The sequence below is a fragment of the Chiloscyllium plagiosum genome, unplaced genomic scaffold, assembly GCF_037043375.1.
Source record: "Chiloscyllium plagiosum isolate Xiang-an unplaced genomic scaffold, Cpla_swu_hap1 HiC_scaffold_17, whole genome shotgun sequence".
Classification (NCBI taxonomy): domain Eukaryota; kingdom Metazoa; phylum Chordata; class Chondrichthyes; order Orectolobiformes; family Hemiscylliidae; genus Chiloscyllium; species Chiloscyllium plagiosum.
Genome location: NW_028270155.1, coordinates 3,625,775 through 3,648,109, shown reverse-complemented (window position 1 = coordinate 3,648,109; position 22,335 = coordinate 3,625,775). Strand labels below are relative to the sequence as shown.

Here is a 22,335-nt window from a genome sequence, read left to right as displayed (position 1 = left end):
AAGAAGATGATTTAGTAGTACTGCCTTAAGGGTTGATTAAAAGGTTAGACTTACAATAGCATTCATCTCAAGAAGGAATAAAAAATGCAGAGTTGCTAGCTCCAATGTAGACAGTTTAGGATAAGAGATTGCAAATGGAGGTTAAAGCTAGCAGACACTGAGTTAGTGTGGTGGAAATGTTCCCTGGGATGGAGTTGGTGTCAGTACAGCGTTGCCTTGGATTGTGTTTGTATTTCCAGAAGGCTTGGTGATTTCCACTCTACAGGATGGAGCATCTGTGTTCAGATCCCCATATGCTATTGGTTAAGTATCCATCTTAAATTGAGAAGGAATCTGCTTGATCCAGGAGTTGAAAACTATATTCTGTTATGATCACAGTTGCTGCCTTTCTAACTTCAGTCTAGGTATGAAGTCACTGTATAAAATATCAAAATTATTCATGCTTGTCACAAGTTTTCTTATGGCCTCTGAGGGAAACATTACAAACAAATTATAAGATTATTGGCTGCTTTCATTGTATCCTCCATTTCCCAACTCAAGCAAATGATTGTTCCATCCATGGAAATTATCTTCAGTTTGATTTATTAAAGTGATCAAATCTGTTTGAGGTGTAAAAATTGGTCAGGATACTGGAATAAACTCCTGTGCTATTCTTCCAACAGTAAATGTGCATTTATCTAGCTAGTTCAACAGCCTCCCAAGGTACTCCCTTTATTATCACAAATCTATCTATCTCTGCCTTAAATATATTCAACCACAACTTTTTTAAGGAAGGTTGTTGCTAAGACTTAAGCCCCCCTGACAAAAGATCTCCTCTTCTCTGCTTTACATACATGACTCCTTTATTGAGAAAGAAAAATAGAAATTACTGGAAAAACTCAGCTGATCTGGCAGCATTTAAGGAGAGGAATCCGAGTTAACATTTCAGGTCGAGTGACCCTTCCTCAGAACCCTTCCTTTATTAAGTCACTATTGAGATTGCTTTTGCAAAGCATTCAACTGTTCCTCCTCTAAATTTTGTAATTTGCTGAAAGAGTTAAAAAATGTGTGTTGGTGAAGTACCATGGAAAGAGAGATGCATTTATAACCTGGAGAGCACAGTGTTTGACTCATTCAGCAAATCCTGTAGTGCAGTCACATGCACCATCTAAAAATCAATGAGCAGTCAGAATGTCCAATATATTTATAGAGATAATAAAACCTGATTAGAATGGAAGCCTTTTGTACTGAAAGGTTAACCAGCCTGGCAAAAAATTGCACATTGTGAAATGTTTTATTGACTACTAATCCTTTGCCCCTTTACCCCTAGTGAAATTAGATTTCATAAATAGGCTCATAAAGTGCAGCTGCAAGCTGCTAACAAGGCAAGTGATGACCCTTGTTCCAAGCCAGTACAGAAGTGATTGCTGCTTGTTGCTGAGGTGTGCTGTATTCAGTCACTCATCTCATTTAGAAATCAACACTGCCAGTTAACAAACCAGCCTATCAGAATTAAGTTAAAAATCACACAACGCCAGGTTATAGTCCAACAGGTTTAATTGGAAGCACTAGCTTTCGGAGTGACGCTCCTTCATCACAACCACCTGATGAAGGAGCAGCGCTCTGAAAGCTAGTGCTTCCAATTAAACCTGTTGGACTATAACCTGGTGTTGTGTGATTTTTAACTTTGTACACCCCAGTCTAACGCCAGTTCCTCCAAATCATGACTATTATCAGAATTAAAGCATTGTCCTCTGAAAGCTGTGTCTGAGGCAGGCAGGAGTTTTGATTGTATATTACAAAACCTGTTTCATTTTTGAATGGTGTAGCCGGGTTGAGGGGCCAAGTGGCTTACCTCTGTTCCTAGTTCATAGATTGTCTTCTGCTTCCCTCCCCAGTGCATCCTCGTGGCTCCCTTACACTAGCTTCCTTCCAGCAGCATACGATTTAGCTCTCACTCCATTTTCACCCCCATCCTATAACCAAGCTGGAGCAAAGCATTTTAACTGTGTCCTAGTTGAGATTCTGTGTTCCTGAACAAGGTGGGGTCATTCAATGCAGAATCCAACACCCCCTCACTCAGTACACTCTGAGTCTGCATTGGCTCCATTGACTAAAATAAGACAATGCATTTGTATAGCACTTCCTGCAGGATATCCCAAAGAGTTTTCACAGCCAATTAAGTACTCTTGAAGACTGGTGACAGTCATTCTACAGGAAATGTGGGAGCCAATTTGGGCACAGCAAGATCCTAAATAAGCTGCCCAAATCTGTGCTTGGTTGAGGTGTAGCTATCAGTCAGTACACTGCAATAAACTCATGCTGTTCTTCTAATATAAGGCTTGCATTTATGTAGTTTCTTTGACAGGTCCCCCCACTTCCCCCCCCCCAAGGCACTCCACAGCATTGGAGTATCATTGAGCTGCATGGGAGATTTTGTCAAAAGCAGTGTATTGTGGATTTTAGAAGATTGCACGAGGAATGGCCTTTCATCAGAACACCATTGGTCTCCACAGATGCTGCTTGATCTGCTGAGTCTTTCCTCCACTTTCTTAGAGATTTTGGGTCTGATAACTAAATAGGTGTTTAGAAATGCCTTAATCTTGGGATATAGTTTAAGAAAACGAGGTCTGCCTTTTAAACCAGAGGAGGTTTTATTCTTGCAGTGTGTTATGAATGTGTAGAATTCTCTAATACAGGCGATAATGAGGCTGGCTCTTTAAATTTATTCAAAACTAAGTTACATAGTTTTTTTTTGATATATTTGCCCCACAAGTATAACTTATAAGGCTAAGAATCGGGAGCTGGAAAGTGTGATTTGAATGGATGGCTATGTTTTGGTAAGTTTACTGTGGTTCTAGGATTAAAGGAAGAGAGACTGCTTTTGCATTCTGGGCAGAGAATTCTAAAACTTTTGCCCCAACAGTGGGGCAACAACTTGTATTTATGTAGCATCGTAATGTGTCCAAACAATTCACTGGAGCACTACAAATCGAAGTTTGACTCTGAGCCATAAAATGTGATATAAGCTCATGGGAAATAGGATTGGGATAGAACATTTGGCCCTCCCAGCCTGCTCACTGATTCAGTAGAATCATGGCTGATCCAGCGTTTCTCCTGCTCACATTCCTGTCCTGATTCCCCGACTGATCCATGATATCTCTACTTCATTCTTAAAATATACACAAGGACCTGGTCCCCACAGCTCTCAGTGGCAAGGAGTTCCAAAGGCACTCAATCCTCTTGAGAGAAGAAATTCCTTCTCATCTCAGTTTTATATTGCCACCCCTTTATTCTGAGACTCTGCCACCTAGAGGGGGAGCATCCTTAAGAATCTGATATGTCTCAGTGAGGTCCTCCCTCATTCGTTTAAACTCCAGGGTGTAGAGTCCCAACTTGTTCAACCTTTGCTCATAATGCAGTCCCTCCATACCCAGGATCATCCGAGGGAACCTTCTCTGAACTGCCTCCAATGAAATGATATCTCCTTGAATCAGGAGATTAAAACTGCTTACACTACTCCAATTATGGCCTCACCAGCACCTTGTACATTTACAGTTGGACTTCCCTACTCTTTTACTCCAAACCCTCTTGATGTAAGGGCCAACGTTCCATGACCCTCCCTGATTACCTGCTGCCCATGTGCTAGCTTTCTGTGTATCATGTACAAGTCGCCCCCCCCCCCTCCCCAATCCCTTTTGTGTTGCAGCTTTTTGCAGGTTTTCTTAATTTAAATAATATCCTGTTCTTCTGTTCATCCAAAATGAACGACTTCACATTTTCCCATATATTCCATTTGCAAGCTTCTTACCCACTTGTTTAACCTATCGCTATTTCTCTGTATCCCTCTCACAACCTTCCTTTCCACCTGTTTTTGTGTCATCAGGACATTCACTTGCTTCTTCCAAGTCATTTAATATTTATTGTAAATAGTTGCGGTCTCAGCCTTGATCCCTGTGGAACCCCACTGGTCACTGCTCACCAATCTGAACAAGAGTCCCTTATGTCCACTCACTTTCCAGCCAACACAATTAGTCTGACATGATTTTACTTTCACGAAGCCATGCTGACTCAGCTTGATTAAATTAATTTTCCAAACTTCTATTCTCTCCTTAATTAATTCCAATACTTTTTCAGCAATAGATGTTCAGCTAACCTGCTTTTTACTCTCCTCCTGTTCTAAATAGTAGTTTTCCAATCTTCCAGCACTTCTCCAGAAACATGGATTTTTGAAAAAGCTACATCTTTTTGGATCCTAGAATGCAAGCCATTAGGACCAGGGTACTTATCTGACATTAGGCCTTTCAGGTCATCTAGTTGCATCTCTAGTGATGGTGCAGTAAACTTTGTTTTAGCCAGTACTTAATGAACCGGCACAAATTATATACCTGAAGGACCAGACATTTATTATCACTGTCTGAGTCATCAATTGAGGGTGCGAATGACAAATTTTATTTAAGGTAATGCTGCATCATTTATGCTGCAAATAAAGTATAACAATGATGTATATACCCCCTGCATTATGTTTTTATTACTTAGTGTTTTTGTACATTGACGATGTGTATCTCTTGATTATCTGGAATATTTGATCAATTGTCACTCTCCTGGTCCCATAGGTGCCAGGTAATAAAAAGTTTGCTGTACTTAAGTTATGCCCTGTATTCTTCAGTGTTAATGTGAAGCTCAAAGTATCTTTCATTATAAATGTGTTGGGTTAGCTGGCAAAAAGCTTGGTCAGAGATGTAGGTTTTATGGCGCATCTTAAAGAGAGTAAAAAGTCTGAACCAGAGAGATCTAAGGAGGGAATTCCAGAGCTTAGAGCCTTAGCTGTAGAAGCATGGTCAGTTAGAAGTTTAGGTGCTTAAGTGTCCGGAATCAGAGTGAAAGATTGAGAGGCTGGAGGAGATTCGGGTGCTGGGAGTGGTGTGGAGAGGGAGGGACTGAGGGAACAACTGACCTAGATCAGGGTTTTAAAATGGGAATATTAACATTGAGCCATCAATGTAGACGACGTAGGTCAGCGAGCGGAGGGGTGATAGAGAGATGGGACTTGGTGTGAGTCAGGACATGGCCAACAAGAATTTTGGCTGAGCTTGTTTATAGAAGGGAGAATACTGGGAATTTATTGAAATAATCAATTCTGGGAGGTAACATTGGTGTTGGCGATATGTTCCAGTAGCAGCTGAAGTAAGGGGAGGTTGGTGACAATGGAGTTGGGTGATCAGGGGGTCATATCACACTGATTATATTTGCTGCCATCTATAATCTGTTTATATGGTCTAGTATGTGTGAACATATTATCCTCTCTCCTAATGAGGGTTTTGTGGAGTAAACAAGGTATCAGTTGTTACATCTACTTACAGATTCTCAACAGGCCTTATATACCACAATGACTGTAGGGAAGACCAAGTCTTGAACATTTCCACCAGGCGATCTTTCCTTAATCACGCACCTGATTCTCATGATTTCCTCAGTGTGTGGTGTTTATTGAATTCAATGAAGTATTAACCAGCCCCATAGGTACAATTTGTGTTGAATGTGACAGTCATATTGTAAATGCAAGCAGTCTGGTTCAGCCTTGATGCTGAGATCTGTCAATTGCACCTAAAACTTCAGATTTAACCTCCATTTAAGTAGTTTATCCGAAATCAGCATTCTTTCAGTCTAGGCTGATATTGTCAGAGGACACCAAGTTATAGTCCCAACAGGTTTATTTGAAATCACGGGCTGCTCCTTCATCAGGTCTAGTGCTGTGGGCTCAGTGTCAGGTGAACCCATCACCTTCTGACTCAGATTGTGTTACAAATCTGTACAACATGGAGATGAGAATTTCTTTACTCAACAGTGTGAAGCTCAATGCCACAGCAAGTGTTTAAGGCAAATAGTTAGAATGCTTTCTAAGTGGAATCTGGACGGATAAATGGAGAGAAAGGAATAGAATGTTAGGATGAAAAGCAGTGATGAAGCAGGGAAAATTGAAAGAGACTCATAGGACATAAAGACCAGCACATGCTGGTTGGGCTGAATGGCCTGTTTCTGTCCTGTGTGCAATTACAGATATACATTGTGCCTTCCTGTCCTGGAGTATATGCTTTCAGGCTTGAAGTCCCCAGACAATCCTGGGATGTTGAGATTGTTCTGTCCATTTAGCAATAGCGTTTTAAACAGATTGGTATTACAGCATCTGAAGGTCACTGAAGGATTTTTACCTTGAAAGCTAATTTCTGCCCAGGGACGGGCTGTAGATAAACATAGTAGAATCCAATGATAATCAAATTAAGATATAACTGCAGCAAAATTCTGGGCAAGTTGACACTGAATGTGCTTGTTAAATGAGTGATTACAGATTGCTATGCAAATGAGCTGATCCAGGGCCAGACTACAGTGAGCTTGCTGATGAGTTGATTATTATTTTAGAGTCAGGAGAAACTCCTTTATAGGTATTTGTAGCTAGCAACGATCCCAGTGTATTAAACGTGCCAGCTGGATGTGAATTTCTGCTGTCATAACTGCATTGAAAAGTTAAGGCATGGAAGAGGCCATTTGGTCCATTGTGCCTGTACTAGCTGGAAATGTGAGCCAGCCTGATCATGCTTTCCTCCTCTTGGTCTTTAGCTCTGCAGGTTACAGCAACTCAAGTGTATATCCGTATTTACAATATAATGAGGGTTTCTGCCTCTGGCATCTTTTTTCAAATTGATTTCCAGAGCCCCACCACTGATCTGGGTGAAAGGAATCTCTTCAACACTCTACCAATCCTTCTGCCAATTTCTTTAAATCTATACTCCCCTCCACTCTGGTTATTTACCTGCTGTTGATTTTAGATGTTTGCACTCCGTTACCTAATATAGGCAGTCAATGATTTGTAAGTAATTTTCTGATAGTTTATTGATGTAAGCTGTAGCAGTTTGGATCTGATTCTCTGTCTAATTAAGGAATGTAAATATACAGCCGTGACAAGTGGGGATGGTTCACTGATATCAGAGTATAAACAAGCTGTTGGTATGGAATATGTTGGTCTTGTTAAAGTTGTGAAGGCAGCATCCTGTTGTCTAGTGAAGTGTTGTGGAGCTGTTCCCTAGGTCATCTTTGTGTTTCATCTGGTCTATCTTCCAGCTGCCTGATGAGAGCTGCTCTCTAGGGACTGCCTGATGAGAGCTGCTGCCTACAAGCTCCTCTGGACGAGAACTCTTTAGGACCTCCTCTGCCCCAAGGATCTGTTCTATTTTTTCCTAATCAGCGTATTCAGAGATGTTGTTACACACCTCTGGAGCAAGGGGATATAAAATACTCCGGTGTGTTGGCCACAAGGTAGGGCCTTCAGAACCCTGACTTGGTGTATCATATTTCTCTGCAGATTATTTTTCCTCAGTCAGTAGTCTGAACCTTTGAGCCAATGGCCATGGCACCGTAGTTTGTGATGTGGGATGATCATCGTCACTTTGCCTGCCTTCATCGGAGGATTAGTTTACCCTGCCAGAAAGAAACTTGTGTTTGAAAGAATACACTGATGTGATGATGCATTTGGTGCGAGGTAAATTGTTGACATGAGTTCAATGGGCATTGTGACCTCAGTTTCTTGTAATTCTTCCCTTGGTTTTTGTTCATTAGAATTTTGGAAAGTTAATTACTGCTGTGACATCTGTTCAATGAAATCTCTCACTACATGGTAAATATTAAGAAAATTCAGCTTAAGGAATCTTAATATCCAACACCATTTTTAAGGCAAATGGGTCCTTCCAATGTATCCTCACTAGGCACTCTCAAAGTGTGTTGATTAAATCTCCCCTCACTCACCTCTGTTCTAAAGAAAACGACCCCAGCCAAGATCTCTTTGTAATCTTAGTTGATAATCTTCACTGTCCGCTCTACCACCAATTTTGGTGTCATCTGCAAACTTACTAACCATGCCTCCTCTATTCTCATTCAAATCGTTTATATAAATGACAGACAAAAGTGGGCCTAGTACCAATCCCAGTGGAACAACGCTGGTCATAGGCCTCCAATCTGAAAAAGAACACTCCGTCACCACCCTGTGTCTCTACTTTTGTACCAATTGGCAAGCTCACCCTGAATCCCATGTGATCTAACTTTACAAATTAGTCCACCGTGTGGAACCTTGTCGAAGACTTTCCTAAAATCCAAGGAAACATAGTCTACATCTCTGCCCTCATCAACCTTTTTGGGTTATTTCCTCAAAAGCCTCAATCAAGTTTGTGAGACACAATTTCCCTCTCTCAAAGTCATGCTGACTATCCCTAATCAGTCCTTGCCCCTCCAAATGCACATAAATCCTACTTTTCAGAATCCCCTCCAAGAACTTGCCCACCACTGATGGGTTTGTAGTTCCCAGGTTTCTCCTTACAGTCTTTCTTAAATAAAGGCACAACATTAGCCACCCTCTAGTCCTCCAGCTATGTTTATCTCACCCATGGTACAAATATTTCTACTATAAATCCCACACCATCCTGGGATATACTCGATCAGGTCCCAGAGATTTATCCACCTTTTATGTTTTCTAAGACCTCCAGCACTTACTCTTTCAGTAAAGTGAACTGTTTTCAAAACATCAATATTTATTTCCCTGAGTTCTCTCACGTTCATTTCTTTCTCCACAGTAAAAACTGATGCAAAATATCGTTTAGTATCTCTCCCATCACCTGAGGTTCACCATAGACTCAACTCTGTTGATCTTTAAGGTGCCCTGTGCCCCCTTTAATTGCTGTTTTCATCTTAATGTTCTCGTAGAATCTCTTTGAATTACCCTTGACCTAATGCAGCAGGGGGATGGGAATCTGAATTGTAGTTCTAGTGTAGAGGAGGTTGAGGATAGTGAGGTCAGGGATAGGTTTACAAGATCATGAGAGAGGACCAGCAATTAGAATGTTGTTTTGAAATGTGTGTACTTCAATGCCAGGAGCATCTGGAATAAGGTGGGTGAACTTGCAGCATGGGTTGGTACCTGGGAATTTCGATGTTGTGGCCATTTCAGAGACATGGCTGGAGCAGGGACAGGAATGATTGTTGCAAATTCTGGGATTTAAATATTTCAGCAAGAACAGAGAAGATTGTAAAAGAGGGGGGATGTGATATTATTAATCGAGGGTAGTATTACAGCAGCTGAGAGAATGTTTGAGGACTCATCCACTGAGGTAGTTTGGGCTGAGGTTAGAAACAGGAAAGGAGAGGGCACCCTGTTGGGAGTTTTCTATAGGCCTCCGAATTGTTCCAGGGATGTAGCGGAAAGGAAGGATGATTCTCGATAGGAGTGCGAGTAACAGGGTAGTTGTTATGGGGGACTTCAACTTCCCCAACATTGACTGGGAATACAATAATTCAAGTAGTTTAGATGGGTCAGTTTTTGTTCAATGTGTGCAGGAGGGTTTTCTGACACAGTATGTAGACAGGCCAACAGCAGGCGAGGTCACATTGGATTTGATACTGGGGAATGAACCCGGCCAGGTGTTAGATTTGGAGGTAGGTGAGCACTTTGGTGATTGTAAACATAACAAAATTATGGTCACTACCGCAACGGTCAGGGATAGGTATATACCACAGGGAAATAGGTTTAACTGGGGGAAAGGCAATTATGGTGCGATTAGGCAAGATTTAAGATGCATAGGATGGGGAAAGAAACTGCAGGGGATGGACACTCTTGAAATGTGCAGCTTATTCAAGTAACAGCTACTGCGAGTCCTTGATAAGTATATACCTATCGGGGAGAGAGGTAGTTGTTGAGAGAGGGAGGTTTACTCAAGAAGTTGAAACTGTTGTCAAGAGGAAGAAGGCGGCTTATGTGAGGATGAGGAGTGAAGGCTCAGTTAGGGGACTTGAAAGTTATAAGTTAGCAAGAGAAGATCTAAAGAGAGGGATTAAGAGGAGCCAGGAGGGGACAATGAGAAGTTGTTGGTGGATAGGATCAAGGAAAACCCTAAGGCCTTCTATCGGTATATCAGGAATATAAGAATGACTAGAGTAAGATTAGGGCCAATCGAAGATAGTAGTGGGAAGTTGTGTGTGGAATCTAAGGATATAGGGGAAGTGCTTAATGAATACCTTGAGTATTCACATTGGAAAAGGGTAATGTTAGTGAGAATACAGAGATACAGGCTACTAGATTAGATGGGATTGAGGTTGACAATGAGGATGTTTTAGCAATTTTGGAAGATCTGAAAATAGATAAGACCCCTGGGCTGGATGGGATTTATCCTCGGATTCTCTGGGAAGCCAGGGAGGAGATTGCAGAGCCTTTGGCTTTGATCTTTTTGTCATCATTGTCGATAGGAGTAGTGCGAGAAGACTGGAGGAGAGCAAATGTTGTTTCCTTGTTAAAGGAAGGGAGTCGGCTCAACCCTGGTAATTATAGGCCAGTGAGCCTTATCACTTGTGGGTAAGGTGTAAGAGGGGATTTATAATCATCCGGAAAGGAATAATTTGATTAGAGATAGTCAACACTGTTAGTGAAGATTAGGTCGTGCCTCAGTAACCTTATTGAGTTCTTCGAGAAGGTGACAAAACAGGTGATGAAGGTAAAGTGGTTGATGTGGTGTATATGGACTTCAGGAAGGTGTTTGATAAGGTTCCACATGGTAGGCTATTGCACAAAATAAGGAGTTTTGGGATTGAAGGTGATTTTGCGGTTTGGATGAGAAATTGGCTTGCTGAAAGAAGACAGAGGGTGGTGGTTGATGGGAAATGTTCATCCTGGAGCTCAGTTACCAGTGATGTGTCGCAAGGATCTGTTTTGGGGCCACTGCTGTTTGTCATTTTTTATAAATGATCTGGAGGTGGGCGTAGAAGGATGGGTTAGTAAATTTGCGGATGACACTAAGGTAGGCAGAGTAGTAGATGGTGCTAAGGATATTGTGGGTTACAGAAAGACATAGGTAAGATGCAAAGCTGGGCTGAGAAGTGGCAAATGGAGTTTAATGCAGAAAAGTGTGACGTAGTTCACTTCTGAAGACGTAACGGGGATGCAAAGTACTGGGCTAATGGTAAAATTCTTGGTAGTGTAGATGAACAGAGAGATCAGTGTCCAGGTGCATAAATCCCCGAAAGTTCCCACTCAGGTTGTTAGGGTTGTTAAGAACACATATAGTGCATTGCATTTATTGTGAGGTTTTGGAGCCATGAGGTCATGCTTCAGCTGTACAAGACACTGGTATGGCTGCTCTTGGAGTACTGTGTACAGTTCTGGTCACCACATTATGGAAAGGATGTGAAAGCTTTGGAAAGGGTTCAGAGAAGATTTACTAGGATGTTGCCTGATATAGAAGGAAGGTCTTAGGAGGAAAGGCTGAGGGAACTGAGGCTGTTCTCGTTGGAGGGAAGAAAGTTGAGAGGTGACTTAATGGACATGTATAAGATAATCAGAGGGTTAGATTGGGTGGACAGTGAGAGCCTTTTTCCTTGGATGGTGAAGGATAACATCAGGGGACATAGCTTTAAATTGAAGGGTGATAGAGTTGGGACAGATATCAGGGGAGTTTCTTTACTCATTAATAGGGCCTTGGAATGGCCTACCTGCAACAGTAGTAGACTCACTGATGTTAAGGGCATTTAAATAGGCATTGGACATACATATGGATAATGGAATGGTGTCGGTTAGATGGGCATCAGATTAACTTCACAGGTCGGCGCAACATCGAGGGCCCAAGGGCCTGTACTGCGCTGTAGCACAGGTAGTGAAAGAGGCTAATAGCATGCTGGCCTTCATAACAAGAGGGATTGAGTATAGAAGCGAAGAGGTTCTTCTGCAGCTGTACAGGGCCCTGGTGAGACCGCACCTGGAATATTGTGTGCAGTTTTGGTCTCCAAATTTGAGGAAAGACATTCTGGCTATTGAGGGAGTGCAGCATAGATTCACGAGGTCAATTCCTGGAATGGCGGGGCTACCTTACGCTGAAAGACGGAGCGACTGGGCTTGTACACCCTTGAGTGAGGGGGGGATCTGATTGAGACATATAAGATTATTAAAGGATTGGACACTCTGGAGGTAGGAAACATGTTTCCACTGATGGGTGAGTCCCGAACCAGAGGACACAGCTTAAAAGTACGGGGTAGACCATTTAGGACAGAGCTCAGGAGAAACTTCTTCACCCAGAGAGTGGTGGCTGTGTGGAATGCTCTGCCCCAGAGGGCAGTGGAGGCCCAGTCTCTGGATTCATTTAAGAAAGAGTTGGATAGAGCTCTCCAGTAAACTTTTGGAAGTTCTTGTCTCATACCTTTAAAATTCACCTTACTCCAATTAAAATATTTAACTTTTATGGAAGGCTTATCCTTTTCCATAACTCTTTTAAAACTAATGGAATCATGATCACTAGTCTGTGTTCCCCTACTAGCACCTCAGCAATTAAAGTGCCACAACATTAAAGGCTATGAGTCAAACGCTGAAAAGTGGGAGCAGGAGGTAAGCACAAATTCGATGGGCCAAAGTGCCTCCTCTGACTCTGACACTTTGGGTCATCTCCCTAACCCTGACTACTTGGAAACTGCTAATGACAGCACATCTGCTGGCTTGGGCCACTTGGTTTAACCCCCTGCTTCTGACTCCTTTCTCTCTGGTGGCCATAGAACTCAATTCTGCAAACATCTCCTCAAGAGGCTTTCTGATCACTTTGCTGAGATCACATGACTTCTTGTAAAATGTTTAAAATTAATTTCTGACCTTTAAAGAAAATCATATCTGCTTCCTTCACTTTAGATGCAAAGTTCTTAAATATATTATGATCCTCTATCACAGTGTCCTCATCCATATACGAAACTGCTGTGTTCAAGTTATGGAGGAATGCACAAACAAATTCAAGAACTGACTTGTCCTACCTCTGAAGAATTGTAGGCCTTTCCCTGAACACTTCCAACAGTCATACAGAGGCATAAGCTCACTTTTCATCACTCTTTTGTTGAAATTCTTCCAAGAGCAGTTTTCATCAAGACGAATATTGCAATTCCAATGGTCTTCCTGCCTGTGTCCGGAGTTTCTGTACTCTGAGTCTGTTTCCCAAGACAACAGTAAGGGGAGGGATAGCGAGGAAGTATAGCACTTGACCACAATCAAGATGAAAACTTTCACCGTTGTAGGAAAATTGTTTTCTAACTCTTTCATAAATGTCTGCATCTAGTTCCTATAGTCCTTATTACTGATGAGACTCTCAAGTCCTGTATCCACAACATACTTGGTGATCTTTGTGTCGATATACTCTAATTGGCAATCATTCACATAGAGAAAATCCAGTGTCTGTTAACATGGGATCCAAGTAACCTCCAGAAAGTGACAATTGTTGAGTCCTGTTGTGAAGTCTGACAGAATCCCTCAGAACTGAAGAGGCCATACGGCCCATTGAATCTGTATCACCAAAAATGTACTACCCATTCTAGTCCCACTTTCCCGCACTAGTCCCGTAACGGTGAATGGTACGATACTTCAAGAGCTTATCCAAGTACTTTCTAAAGGTTGAGGTTACCCACCTCAACCTCCCAGGCAAAACATCCCCACTATCCTCTGGATGAAAACAAATCATCTTCAAATCCTGTCTAAACCTCCTCCTTTTCACTTTTAGAAATGTGTGCTCCCTTGTTTCAAATTTTCAGTACGTTTAGATGGTACTAAAGATGAAGAGAAGTCAACACAACAAGAGTCGTTGCCTAATCTATGCGTTTGCTATTGGATCCGATGGACCACGGTCCGAATAATGTTCTCCACTGACTTCTGTGGAGGCAGGATGCATAGTGTTCATTAAGAACATGATCCCAAGTCCCTTTACCAAGGATATTGAACTGTTCAGCTCTTTCCTAGCTGTTCAAGTGTTGATGCCCACTGAGCAGCAACTCCCTTGTCTATTTCCTGTCGTCCATTCCATTTTTGTTTCTCTCCCAAATTCAAATCTTCTTGCTCAGCTAACTTAACTTCCTCTGGCAGTAACAGCAAACTGCCACAATCATGGTCCCAGTCCTGTTGAGATTTGACCCACTGAGCATGTAGAGGTGGTTATGGACCAGGCCAGACCCCCTCAAAATATTTCAAGAAAGTACCCCAGACCCTATCTTTGCTTGTTGTTTTAAGCAGATGTAACATGGACATTAAAACCACTTAGTTTTAAACAAAACAGAATTTATTTACAAGATTACCGAATGCAATAGAAACAACAGAATACGGAATAACTTAACCTCTTTAAAGAGCCAACAGATTATCTCAACTTAGTGATGCTGTTCCAAATTGTTGCATCAATCCCCATAAACAGCCCTAGGCATCAAAGGTGAAATCAAACCCAGGGTCTTACAGGAGAGAAGTCGGAGAGAGAGGATCAGTGTGGACTTGTTACTTTCATGTAGCTGTTTCTTGGACCAGCAACCTCCAAAAACTGCCTTTGGAGAAAAAATTAGACTAAACCAAACCAGAGAGAAGCTGAGCTGGGGTAACTGGCCACTCCCCTTTCATTGTACAAGCTTTTTCTTAAAACGTAACAGCCTTTTGCCTGAGGCAGTATCTGTTAGCTGTTATCAAATTGACCCTAAAACCTTTCAACCTCCGACTTTCCGGAGTCTCTCTCTTTTACAACCTCTCTGGTGAAAAGAAAAGCCAAGGACACCATAACCTTGTTAAAGGTGCAGCATTGTCATAAGGCCCTGCCTCCTCCTGGAACTGGTCCTCATAACCCAATGGTCTGTGGACATGTGACCAGTTGATTACAAAGGCTTTTTCCTTGCCAGCAAATATGATTAGTTCTCAGCTGAACAGCTTAAGGCTGTAAGCAAGATGCAGAGAAGCATTCAGGCATTCACCAGCTCAGGAACTAAACCTGAAGAAAGCTAGTTTAATTCTTTAACTTTTTTTATTTAACCCAGTTTTCTAATCAACCTCCTCAAAACCACCTCAGCAAAACCTGCTGTTTTGGAAAATGTAGGGGGTGATGGATTCTCAGGGGATCGTAGCATGAACAGCTAAGTTTCTGGTATTGAGACTGGCTCTAATGCAACGAGGGGTATGTCGGCTTCCAAGAGATCAATTGTGTTAGGGGATTCTCTAGTCCGAGGTACAGACAGATGTTTCTGTGGCCAGCAGAGAAAAAACAGAATGATGTGTTGTTTTCCTGGTGCCAGGATCAAAGATGTCTCAGAGAGGGTGCAGAATGTTCTCACGGGGGAGAGGGGCCAGCAAGAGGTCATTGTCCACATTGGAGCCAACGACATTAGAAGGGAAAAGGTTGAGACTCTGAAGGGAGATTAGAGAGTTAGGCAGAAATTTAAAAAGGAGGTCTTCAAGTGTAGTAATATCTGGATTACTCCCAGTGCTACGACCTAGTGAGGGCAGGAGTAGGAGGATCGAGCAGATGAATGCATGGCTGAGGAGCTGTTGTATGGGAGAAGGATTCACATTTTTGGACCATTGGAACCTCTTCTGGGGTAGAAGTGACTTGTACAAGAAGGACGGATTGCACCTAAATTGGAAGGGGACTAATATACTGGCAGGGAAATTTGCTAGAACTGCTTGGGAGGATTTAAACTAGTAAGGTGGGGGTGGGTGGGACCCAGGGAGATAGTGAGGAAAGAGATCAATCTGAGACGGGTACAACTGAGAACAGAAGTGAGTCAAACGGTCAGGGCAGGCAGGGACAAGGTAGGACTAATAAATTAAACTGCATTTATTTAAATGCAAGGGGCCTAACAGGGAAGGCAGATGAACTCAGGGAATGGTTAGGAACATGGGACTGGGATATCATAGCAATTATAGAAACATGGCTCAGGGATGGGCAGGACTGGAGGCTTAATGTTCCAGGATGCAAATGCTACAGGAAGGATAGAAAGGGAGGCAAGAGAGGAGGGGGAGTGGCATTTTGGATAAGGGATAGCATTACAGCTGTGCTGAGGGAGGATATTCCCGGAAATACATCCAGGGAAGTTATTTTGGTGGAACTGAGAAATAAGAAAGGGATGATCACTTTATTGGGATTGTACTATAGACCCCCCCAATAGTCAGAGGGAAATTGAGAAACAAACTTGTAAGGAGATCTCAGCTATCTGTAAGAATAATAGGGTAGTTATGGCAGGGGATTTTAAGTTTCCAAACATAGACTGGGACTGCCATAGTGTTAAAGCTTTAGATGGAGAGAAATTTCTTAAGTGTGTACAAGAAAACTTCCTGATTCAGTATGTGGACGTACCTACTAGAGAAAGTGCAAAACTTGACCTACTCTTCGGAAATAAGGCAGGGCAGGTGACTGAGGTGTCAGTGGGAGCGCACTTTGGGGCCAGTGACCATAATTCTATTTATTTTAAAATAGTGATGGAAAAGGATAGACCAGATCTAAAAGTTGAAGTTCTAAATTGGAGAAAGGCCAATTTTGATGGTATTAGGCAAGAATTCTCGAAAGCTGATTGGAGGCAGATGTTCGCAGGTAAAGGGACGACTGGAAAATGGGAAGCCTTCAGAAATGAGATAACAAGAATCCAGAGAAAGTATATTCCTGTCAGGGTGAAAGGGAAGGCTGGTAGGTACAAGGAATGCTGGATGACTAAAGAAATTGAGGGTTTTGTTAAGAAAAAGAAGGAAGCATATGTCAGGTATAGACAGGATAGATCGAGGGAATCCTTAGACGAGTATAAAGGAAGTAGGAGTGTACTTAAGAGGGAAATCAGGAGGGCAAAACGGGGAAATGAGATAGTGTTGGCAAATAGAATTAAGGAGAATCCAAAGTGTTTTTACAAATATATTAAGGACAAAAGGGTAACTAGGGAGAGAATAGGGCCCCTCAAAGATCAGCAAGGCGGCCTTTGTGTGGAGCCACAGAGAATGGTGGAGATATTAAATGAATATTTTGCATCAGTATTTACTGTGGAAAAGGATATGGAAGATATAGACTGTAGGGAAATAGATGGTGACATCTTGCAAAATGTCCAGATTACAGAGGAGGAAGTGCTGGATATCTTGAAATGGCTAAAGTTGGATAAATCCCCAGGATCTGATCAGGTGCACCCGAGAACTCTGTGGGAAGCTAGAGAAGTGATTGCTGGGCCTCTTACTGAGATATTTGTATCATCGATAGTCACTGGTAAGGTGCAGGAAGACTGGAGGTTGGCAAACGTGGTGCCACTGTTTAAGAAGGGTGGTAAGGACAAGCCAGGGAACTATAGACCAGTGAGTCTGACCTCGGTGGTGGGCAAGTTGTATGAGGTAATCCTGAGGGACAGGATGTACATGTATTTGGAAAGGCAAGGACTGATTAGGGCTAGTCAACATGGCTTTGTGCGTGGGAAATCATGTCTCTCAAACTTGATAGAGTGTTTTGAAGAAGTAACAAAGAGGATTGATGAGGGCAGAGCGGTAGATCTATATGGACATCAGTAAGGTGTTCGACAAGATTCCCCATGGGAGACTGATTAGCGAGGTTAGATCTCATGGAATACAAGGAGAACTAGCCATTTGGATACAGAACTGGTTCAAAGGTAGAAGACAGAGGGTGGTGGTGGAGGGTTGTTTTTCAGACTGGAGGCCTGTGACCAGTGGAGTGCCACAAGGATCGGTGCTGGGCTCTCTATTTTTTGTCATTTACGTAAATGATTTGGATGCGAGCATAAGAGGTACAGTTAGTAAGTTTGCAGATGACACCAAAATTGGAGGTGTCGTGGACAGCGAAGAGGGTTACCTCAGATTATAACAGGATCTGGACCAGATGGGCCAATGGGCTGAGAAGTGGCAGATGGAGTTTAATTCAGATAAATGCGAGGTGCTGCATTTTGGGAAAGCAAATCTTAGCAGGACTTATACACTTAATGATAAGGTCCTAGTGAGTGTTGCTGAACAAAGAGACCTTGGAGTGCAGGTTCATAGCTCCTTGAAAGTGGAGTCGCAGGTAGATAGGATAGTGAAGGTGGCATTTGGTATGCTTTCCTTTATTGGTCAAAGTATTGAGTACAGGAGTTGGGAGGTCATGTTGCGGCTGTACAGGACATTGGTTAGGCCACTGTTGGAATATTGCGTGCAATTCTGGTCTCCTTCCTATCAGAAAGAAGTTATGAAACTTGAATGGGTTCAGAAAAGATTTACAAGGATGTTGCCAAGGTTGGAGGATTTGAGCTACAGGGAGAGGTTGAATAGGCTAGGACTGTTTTCCATGGAGCGTCGGAGGCTGAGGGGTGACCTTATAGAGGTTTACAAAATTATGAGGAGCATGATTAGGATGAATAGACAAAGTCCTTTCCCTGGGGTTGGGGAGTCGGAAACTAGAGGGCATAGGTTTAGGGTGAGAGGGGAAAGATATAAAAGAGACCTAAGGGGCAACTTTTTCCATACAGAGGGTGGTACGTGTATGGAAAGAGCTGCCAGAGGAAGTGGTGGAGGCTGGTGCAATTGCAACATTTAAGAGGCATTTGGATGGGTATATGAATAGGAAGGGTTTGGAGGGATATGGGCCGGGTGCTGGCAGGAGGGACTAGATTGGATTGGGATATCTGGTCGGGTTGGACCAAAGGGTCTGTTTCCATGCTGTACATCTCTATGACTCTAGAAAAATTTGTTTGCTTCATGAACGTCCTTGAAGAAAGGAAATCTACCATCCTTGCCTGGTCTGCCATACTTGTGACTCTACACCCACAGTAATGATAACTCTTGATTACCCTCTAAGCAGTTAGGGGTGGGCAATAAAATGTTGGCCTAGCCAGTGATGCCCTCATCCTTGTGAATGAATTTTTAAAAACATCTTTAACTAGGAAGAGAACAGGTGGGACTTGAACCCATGCTTCTCAGTCCAGGGAGAGGGCCCAAGATTCCTTCAGCAATTGCTGTTAACTGTGACTTTAACAAGTCAGGAACCAGCCACTATGTGCCTCCTACAAATCACTGAAAACATCCAAAGATACAGAGAACTGATCAGCACAAGAATCAAGTTTCTGTGAACAGAGACCCCTGAACAGCTTTTTCACGTTTCTTTCCACCTATAATACCCATACATTTTTTTTCTGTTTGTCTCTGTGGAGTTTACAAGGATGTTAGAGTTATAATTAGTGGAGTTGTATGCTGATTGATTCGTAATGTCTCTGTAACTGGAGCCTAATTACCTGTGATTAGTAGTAACTTAAGTACAGAAGCCTGGTCTGTACTTTGTCAATCTTGATCCGAAAACCAGGTTCCCTGGGAGTTTCAAGTATTGTTTAACATCTTTAACTTTCTGATGACTTTTGGAATAGGGGGATTTGATTTTCTGTTATTATGCCAGTGAGGCACCTTAAAGTGCATTCGATGGAACTGAGCTGCCTGCCTCACCTTATTAGACCCCAAACAAAAGTGTAACATGCTTATCTCACTGAGAGTGAGACAGAAATGACCAATATTCCCCAAAGAATCACCTGCTTGCTGCCCTATCATGAACTTTCTTCTTTCTTTTTGTCTTTTGAGTGAATGTATCCCACAGTCAGGTCTCTGTCCTGTCCTGATCTCCCACCCACAGCTTCCAACCTCATAGTCCGGGAACCCCGCACTGCCCGGTTCTACCTCCTTCCCAAGATCCACAAGCCTGACCTCCCTGGCCGACCCATTGTCTCAGCATGCTCCTGCCCCACTGAACTCATCTCTACCTACCTCGACACCGTCCTATCCCCCCTAGTCCAGGAACTCCCTACGTACGTTCGAGACACCACCCACGCCCTCCACCTCCTCCAAGACTTCCGTTTCCCCGACGCCTCATCTTCACCATGGATATTCAATCCCTCTACACCTCTATCCACCATGACCGGGGCCTCCAAGCCCTCCGTTTCTTCCTCTCCCGACGTCCCCAACAGTACCCTTCCACCAACACTCTCATTTGTCTGGCCGAACTGGTCCTCACCCTTAACAATTTCTCCTTCGAATTCTCCCACTTCCTCCAGACCAAAGGGGTAGCCATGGGCACATGTATGGGCCCCAGCTATGCCTGTCCCTTTGTTGGCTACGTAGAACAGTTGATCTTCCGTAATTACACCGACACCACTCCCCACCTCTTCCTCCGCTACATTGATGACTGCATTGGCACCACCTCGTGCTCCCGCGAGGAGGTTGAGCAATTCATCAACTTCACCAACACATTCCACCCCGACCTTAAGTTTACCTGGACCACCTCTGACACCTCACTCCCCTTCCTGGACCTCTCCATCTCCATTAATGACGACCGGCTTGACACTGACATTTTTTACAAACCCACCGACTCCCACAGCTACCTGGATTACACCTCTTCTCACCCTACCTCCTGCAAAAATGCTATCCCGTATTCCCAATTCCTCTGCCTCCGCCATATCTGCTCCCAGGAGGACCAGTTCCACCATAGAACACACTAGATGGCCTCCTTCTTTAGAGACCGCAATTTCCCTTCCCACGTGGTTAAAGATGCCCTCCAACGCATCTCATCCACATCCCGCACCTCCGCCCTCAGACCCCACCCCTCCAACCATAAGGACAGAACGCCCCGGTGCTCACCTTCCACCCTACCAACCTTCGTATAAACCAAATCATCCGCCGACATTTCCGCCACCTCCAAATGGACCCCATCACCAGGGATATATTTCCCTCCCCACCCCTTTCCGCCTTCCGCAAAGACCGTTCCCTCCATGACTACCTGGTCAGGTCCACACCCCCTACAACCCACCCTCCCATCCTGGCACCTTCCCCTGTCACCGCAGGAATTGCAAAACCTGCGCCCACACCTCCTCCCTCACCTCTATCCAAGGCCCTAAAGGCCCATCAAAGTTTTACTTGCACATCCACCAATATCATTTATTGTATCCGTTGCTCCCGATGCAGTCTCCTGTACATTGGGGAGACTGGGCGCCTCCTAGCAGAGCGCTTTAGGGAACATCTCTGGGACAGCTGTACCAATCAACCACACCGCCCTGTGGCCCAACATTTCAACTCCCCCTCCCACTCAGCCGAGGACATGGAGGTCCTGGGCCTCCTTCACCGCCGCTCCCTCACCACCAGACGCCTGGAGGAAGAACGCCTCATCTTCTACCTCGGAACACTTCAACCCCAGGGCATCAATGTGGACTTCAACAGTTTCCTCATTTCCCCTTCCCCCACCTCACTCTAGTTTCAAACTTCCAGCACAGCACTGTCCCCATGACTTGTCCTACCTGCCTAGCTTCCTTTCCACCTATCCACTCCACCCTCTCCCCCACCCTCCCGACCTATCACCTTAATCCCCTCCCCCACTCACCTATTGTATTCTATGCTGCTTTCTCCCCACCCCACCCTCCTCTCACTTATCTCTCCACCCTTCAGGCTCTCTGCCTGTATTCCTGATGAAGGGCTTTTGCCTGAAACATCGATTTTCCTGCTCCTTGGATGTTGCCTGAGCTGCTGTGCTTTTCCAGCACCACTCTAATCTAGACTCTGGTTTCCAGCATCTGCAGTCATTGTTTTTACCTACCCTGCTCTGTCCTGGACCTTCTCTTCTGTTTATGTTTAACCTAAAGTAAGGTAGTTGTTCAACTACTTGTGTGATCCTAGTTGGAGATTTTTTTTTTTTAAATTAATTCATGGGATAAGGGCATTCCTGGGTTGGCCAGCAATTTATCACCCATCCCAAACTGCCCAACCGTATTACTGTGGGTCTGGAGTCACATGCAGGCCAGACTGGGCAAGGAAGGCAGATTTCCTTCTCTGAAGGGCATTAGTGAACTGGATGGGTTTTTCCAACAATCAGCAATGGATTCATGAGCATGAAATTCCAGATTTTATTCAATTCAAATTCTACCATCTGCCATGCCCTGGTGCTATTAAAAACCAGATCCTCTGAACCTTACTTGGGTTTTTAGACTAATGTCGATACCTCTGTTAATCTATGTAAGATAATACTTCCCAGCCATCACCTTCATTATCCATCAACCAATGGTAATTACTAAATCATCATATCATCAGAAAATCTTTACAGTGCGGGACGAGGCCATTCAGATTATCAAATCCTCACTGACCCTTTGAACAGAATCCTCCCAGACCCAGGATGAGAGACATGAGAGTCACTTGCTCTTCATTGTCCAATCCAATAAATCTGGCATTGAGCTTCCTGATTTCTTGGAAACATTCAAAGGATAGGCTATTCTGCTTCTGTCCCATAGGCGTCATTCCAATCCGCCCAGTCCCCGGCACCACCTCATAACTACTCTTTTTGAATCTTGTACAGAAGGAAACTCCGGAACAATTGACCAATGTTTTTCACACAGTGAGTGGTTCCAAATCTGGAAGGTACTCCCTAAGTGTGGCGGAGGCAGGGTCCGTTGTTGCTTACAGCAGAAGAAACATTTGCAATGCAGTTGGGAAAGTGCAGGCATGCTGGACAAATTCCGTAACTCATTGAGTGAACAATAACATAATTGAAAGACCTTATCCCCATG

At 43.5% G+C, this 22,335-nt stretch overlaps 1 protein-coding gene across 1 annotated transcript in view; it reads left to right on the top strand.

The window, feature by feature from the left end:
* The window catches only part of pepd (peptidase D), a 108,729-nt gene that overhangs the window by 29,375 nt on the left and 57,019 nt on the right, over positions 1–22,335 (top strand). The window lies entirely within an intron of this gene.